Source organism: Micropterus salmoides, unplaced genomic scaffold (assembly GCF_014851395.1).
Source record: "Micropterus salmoides isolate LMB-PRFRI ecotype aquatic unplaced genomic scaffold, ASM1485139v1 Ms_hic_scaffold_7, whole genome shotgun sequence".
Taxonomy (NCBI): domain Eukaryota; kingdom Metazoa; phylum Chordata; class Actinopteri; order Centrarchiformes; family Centrarchidae; genus Micropterus; species Micropterus salmoides.
This window is the reverse complement of record NW_024044459.1, coordinates 1,381,487-1,387,747: the sequence shown is the minus strand read 5'-3', so window position 1 is coordinate 1,387,747 and position 6,261 is coordinate 1,381,487.

The following is a 6,261-nucleotide window of genomic DNA, read 5'->3' as shown; positions in this document are numbered from 1 at the left end:
GATCCAAGTGCCCTCTTGGCAATTTCTTGAAGACAATGTTCTCTTTTTATTTTCACAGACCCCATCATTGGCCTATGGTAACCCCTCCTAGTCTCTTATCATTGGCTCACGGTAACTCTGCCCACCCTCTCATTTTGTATGTGACAGCATGTGGGAAATAACTGGTGAGGGGTTGGGGGCCGTTACTTCTGGTACAACCAGATTATTAGATAGTCTGCAGTTCCAAACTCTTGTCTCTGGCTGATAAAAATAGGTTCCTGTTTCGAAAACGAACTCTGTCTGATAAACCCAGACCGTTTTTAACAACCGGAGTCTGGGGTTATAGATAACTCTATTCCATAACTGGTCTACAAGATTACCTGAAGATGCTAATGACAGTTAAAACACATAACTTGATGTGGCTCATTGAGAAAACAGAGGGAGGGGAGGGATGGAAGGAGGTCCGGGGGGTGGAGCACATTCCTCAATTCACCCCACAGCCTATGCTACACCAGAAAGAGAGAGGACAGAGAAGAGGAGACACAGACTCTAGAAGGATTAAAGTTTTAAGACTCACAAGTTTAAGACTAGGCTACAGCTTTGGAGTGATAATGATGGCAAGTTTGTAAGACAAAGCACTAGCAAAGATTTTACAAAGTTTAATTTTGGAACTCTCTTATATTAACTCTTATTTTGCTGCATGCTGTTGAAGGTAATTTAAAATGCTGTTTAATTTTAACTCACTGTTATACTATTTTACTGTAATTATTTCATTTTATTCTTTAGTTCTTTAATGATGGTAAGTTTGTCACACAAAGCTTTAGCAAAGATTTTACTTTAGTTTAACTTCAGTTTAATTTTGGAACTCACTCTTATTTTGCTGCATGCTGTTGAAGGTAATTTATAATGCTGTTTAATTTTTACTCACCGTTATACCATTTTACTGCTTTACTGTCATTATTTCAATTTATTCTTCACTTGTTTACTGATGGTAAGTTTGTCACACAAAGCTTTAGCAAAGATTTTGAAGGTAATTAAAAAATCTGTTTAATTTTAACTCACTGTTATACTATTTTACTGTAATTATTTCATTTTATTCTTTAGTTCTTTAATGATGGTAAGTTTGTCACACAAAGCTTTAGCAAAGATTTTGAAGGTAATTAAAAAATCTGTTTAATTTTAACTCACTGTTATACTATTTTACTGTAATTATTTGAGTTTGATGGAATGTCATGTATACTTTCTCTCTAGCGTGTGTAACACAATTTTAGATCCCTGCATAGCGGGGACCAATTTAAGTGCGACATCCCTGATAATTACATAATATTGTGCATGCTAAAGTGTGGGTTTGCTCTTTATTAGCACATCGATATCATACACTGTGCAAGAGTGGTTTTTGAAAAGTGTTTTTTTTAAATAAATGAAATATGAGCAGGAACAGGAACTCATAACAGGAATGAGCAGGAACACCGGGCTGCTGTTAGTTACCGTCAAATAGATATTATATCTGCCAATAACAGTTGGAAACCAACATTTGGCAGTTGGCGGGTGTTAATTTCCCCTCCTGTTTGGAGGGTTCATGTCTTCTGATTTGTACTCTCTCGCTCTGCATTGCTGGTGGAGCTTGAACAATATTTGTGTGTGTGTGATGATGATTTCTATTAAAACTATTTTTAACAAATCTTCTTTTTCCACAGCAATATTTGATCAGATGATTGTACCTGAGTGCATGGGCATAAATTTAATTTAAAGGTTCAGTGTGTAATATTTCTGAGGATCTATTAATAGAAATGCAATATAAGATCCATAACTATGTTTTCAGTGGTGTGTAAAGACCTTATATAATAAACCTTTATGTTTTTATTACCTTGAAATGAGCCATTTATATCTACATAACCATGGGTCCCCCTTACATGGAAGCTGCCACATTGCATTGTCATGTTTCTACAGTAGCTGAAAACGGACAAACAGCGCTACAGAGCACGTTTCATCACTACGTTCTTCTTGTTCTACTTCTGGTAGAATTCAGGCAGTGCAGACATTCATCACTGTGTTGAATACGTACGTTAGAAGAAGAAGAAGTTGCAGAAGGTGTCGGCGAATAAGTTTTGCATCAGCAACAATATTTTCAACCATTAGATGGTGGAGCAGAATATAGTATATAGTATTGACTTGCATTAATATGCTATTTGGTTACTTCAGTTTGTAAGGTGCAGGACTTGCTACCCAAGGGTTGAGTGTTTGACCCCACCTTGACACAGCTCTGAAAGAGCCCTCATCTTTCAGAGCTGTGTCATGCAGGCTACAGACTCCTTTAATGTCATTCAGAATTTTTCAAAGTAAAAGCTCAGTTGAACTCCAATACTGCATTACAGTTAACAAGCTTCTCGTGCTTTTATTTTGTAGGCAAAACCACTAAAGAGGAAGTGGTTATGTGAGTAACTGTTGCTGCCCTGACTGAGATCTTTTTTAGCACCACTATCAAAGTATTTATTTATTTAAATTTTTTGCTGCTATCAAAGCACCATAATCTGACAGTGGGCCAGATATTATTGCTGGCGGGCAGTTTTGGCAAGGGTCCATAATCACGGAGAGAATGAATGTGTTTCCCTTGTTAATTTTTGTATAAACTTTATCTAATGTGTGGTTTATAATGGACTGTGGTGCAGAAACAGTGACATTCTTAAACACTCCACTCCATTTTCCACATTATCTGTCAGTGGCCAAGTCACAATAACATATGGTTTTACTGAATAATTAAGTAAATATAATTTCTTAATAAATATACCTAAAGAACCCTCATTTCTTGACTGGCCACTCGCTGCTGTCTCAGAAGAGACACCTGTTGTGTTGTGTCAGCCACCGTAGCTGTCCTACGTTCTTTGAAAGGGTTTGAAAGGGGGCAGTGGTAGACTGGATAGATGGTTGCAATTCACAATCATCACCACTAGATGCCACTGGGGCTGCTCAGTCAATGTGCTTACTTGTTGTTTTTCTTTTCTCTGTCATTTTTTCTGGCCAACAACACTCAGCAATAGTTGTTTAAATATGATACTTAGGTTCATGGGTTCACCACACGGTCATATTATCCTAATTAATTTGGGTCCTCCACATAGTATTTTAGGTTTCTTCTGGGACAGAGGACGTCTTACTTAGATATTTAAGTGCAGCGAGCCAACTAATCTGCCACATAACATCATAATACGCAAAACCCAACATAACTGTAGATCTACGCTACTAGCCTAATATCAGTTCACACACAGGTTTATCGCTGTGTTAGCTGTAGTAAGAGATGCATAGATTACATTGTTCCTGGCTGATTCCAATGACTGATTTTTTAAAGGTCTTACCGGCCGTTTCTGATTTTCTTTGTAACTTTTCTTCATTGGAAATAATCTTTTTTTATTAAGATCCCCATCAGCACCAGTATAAATGTTGACTATTCTCACTGGGGTCCATTCAATTGTATGGTCATAATGACACATTGATTATTAAATAAAATTCACATTTTTACTGGAAGGAGCTGTTTTGTACAAATAACCTACAATCCAACTATAAATTGCAGTAACCTATAAAGTAGGCCATTTTAAAATATATTTAAATTGAAAGTATTTGAAAGAATACATTAGTCTATTTCTAATCTCACCATTTTAATTCTACTTAATTCTCCACCTTAGTTTGTGTTTAATCACAAACTACACACAGGCACACACCTACACCTCTCTCTCTCTCTCTCTCCCTGTATCTGTCTGCTTTGACTTTCTTTGTCAGTAGTTTTATAAAGACAAGTCTCATTTTTACATCCGCAATTCCGTTTTCACAGCAGCAGGTGAGCCGCGTGTGGAGGAGGCTTGTTGTTAATTACCAATCGAGACCACCGTGGTCTGAATGACATCACCACCAACAGCTGTGTTTACTGATGCTTTACCATATCCTTTGTGTTCTGACTTGATACCAGAACGTGTCTCTTCTCTGCAGATGTAAAAAGTGAGCGTTGCGTCTTCTTCACTAATGAATATTTCCACACACCTCAGACATGTTTAGCATGTGTGTGTGTGTGAGACATAAGGTTATTGTCTGTGCTGTGAGGTCACTGGTCATGGCAAATTAAGCTGAAAACCGGCCTATTTCAGTTCCTAGCTGATCAATTGGCGCATCTATAGCTGTAGAAGGTGAATTACTATACAACAAGCTACCAAACAAGCTAGGTAATGTTACAATGAAATAGTGGGCTCATGGAAAGATAATTGGTTATCGTAATTTTTTATCATGATTAATTTATTAATGACTCAGCATCATCTGTATTAAAGAATCAGTTTATCCGATGTTTCAAGTGCATGAAATAGCCTTGCCAGCCTACTTAACATTAACATGGAGTTCCACAACCACTAAAGGATTTGAAGTTGTTTTCTCCCACCAGACTCCTGTGAAGCAAGGGAGGGGGGGCTCAAAATGTTTCTCAACTTAAAACGGACTTTTATTGCCCTGTTTGCATTTGTATTGTTTTACTAATTACACAATTATTCTAAGTATATATAATTATATTATTTAATGGTTTTGGGGTGGGGGGGCAACCCTCAACAAAACTCTATTTACAGGTTTATCTTGCATATGCCCTGATAGATTCCGTTACTTTGAATATTATTATATAACTATTATATAACTTTAGCTATTGAACAGACATCTGTAAAACGCTTTACACACCTCTGTCATTAAATCAGAAAATATGGCTATTTCATGTGAATATAAAGATAACAATAGCAGCTGGATGTCTAGCTGTGACATGCCATTTTATACTGTAGATGCAAGCAGCTCTTTGCATTCTGTTGTTTAAGGGGTGCTGCATTCACCTGAGGCACATATTCCTGAAAATGTGGCACAAGTAAAAGCAGCACTTATGCCACAGTGGGGTATTACACACAAAAGTCACTTGCCTTGTTACTGATGGCGCAGCAAATATGGGTGCTTCGTTTGCACCACACAATTTTTACTCGTAAAAAAAGGCTCGACCAAAATGGGATAACTCCAGGAAGATAGAGGGCTATTTCAAGAGCAGCACCACTGCAAAGGTAAAGTTCTTCATTTCATTGCAGTATTTTAAGTGATGCTGTTTTGTTGCTGCTGCAGTGACACTTGAATTAATCACTTTTTATTGGCTAATTTTACAGGAGAGGAGGGTTCCCTTGCTCTTCGCGGTCTTGAACTCCTAATTATCACAGAATGTCTAAAAGTGGTGTCCCCATTTATGCCACAGTTGAGCGGTCAGAAGAGAAGAGAATGTCTGGATCAAAAGTCATTCTCCTTTTATCAATGCTACACCATGCACCGGAGAAGGAAATGGGAATTGTCCAAACTACGGAGCAATCAATGAGCATCATGTCATTGGCGACACTGCTCGATCCCAGGTTTAAAAAGATAGGCTTCTTTAGCCCCAATACAGCAGCATATGCTGAGAAGAGGCTCACTTCTGAACGTGTTGCCGTTATATGAAACAGCGAGTCTTCCTCCTCCTCCTCATCCTCCTCATTGGCTAAATCATCTCCAAAAAACAAACCGCCTGAAGTCCACCACTGTGGGAAAGTTACTTGTAAATAAAAATGAATAAAATGTTGTCCCTAGTAACATAAGCAGTCTAAAACCAAGTAACACAAGCATATTCACATCACAGCCCACTCCCTTGTTTCCACTTTACCTTTTGACCCCGCCACTGTATCAAAGACAGACACCATTTTAATAAGTTCATAATTTATGTATTGGCATCACAAACAAGTCATTCATTTATTTAATTCAAAGCTACAGACACGGTTTCATTATATCACTGTCTGTTTTACATGTGTTGTCCACTTGATGAGCTCATGAGTAAACCAATTGGATGGAAAGCTTCATAAAGGTTCATCTCGCCATCGCTACTCCTACACAGCTGTTTCTGTTTGACTTAATGATCATGTTTCAAGCTACATATTAAATTGGTGATAACTCGCACATGTTTTGGTGTAACCGTTTCATCATACACGCGACGATATGTCAAAATCCCTGACTTTGTGCAAGTGTAAGTAGAAGACTGCGGTTTTGAAGGCAAAGGGTGGTCACACCAAATATAGATTTGATTTAGATTTTAAAGCTGTGATTTGAACTGAGTACAACAAATAAATACCATTTCATTTAATACCAGTATTAACACTAAGGGCCAGGTTAGGCAAGAAAAGTGTGTGGATGTCAACATGGGATTGTTGGTATTGGAAAGTTACACCTCAAATCTTCTGTTCTTAGGTTTTGTTAGTC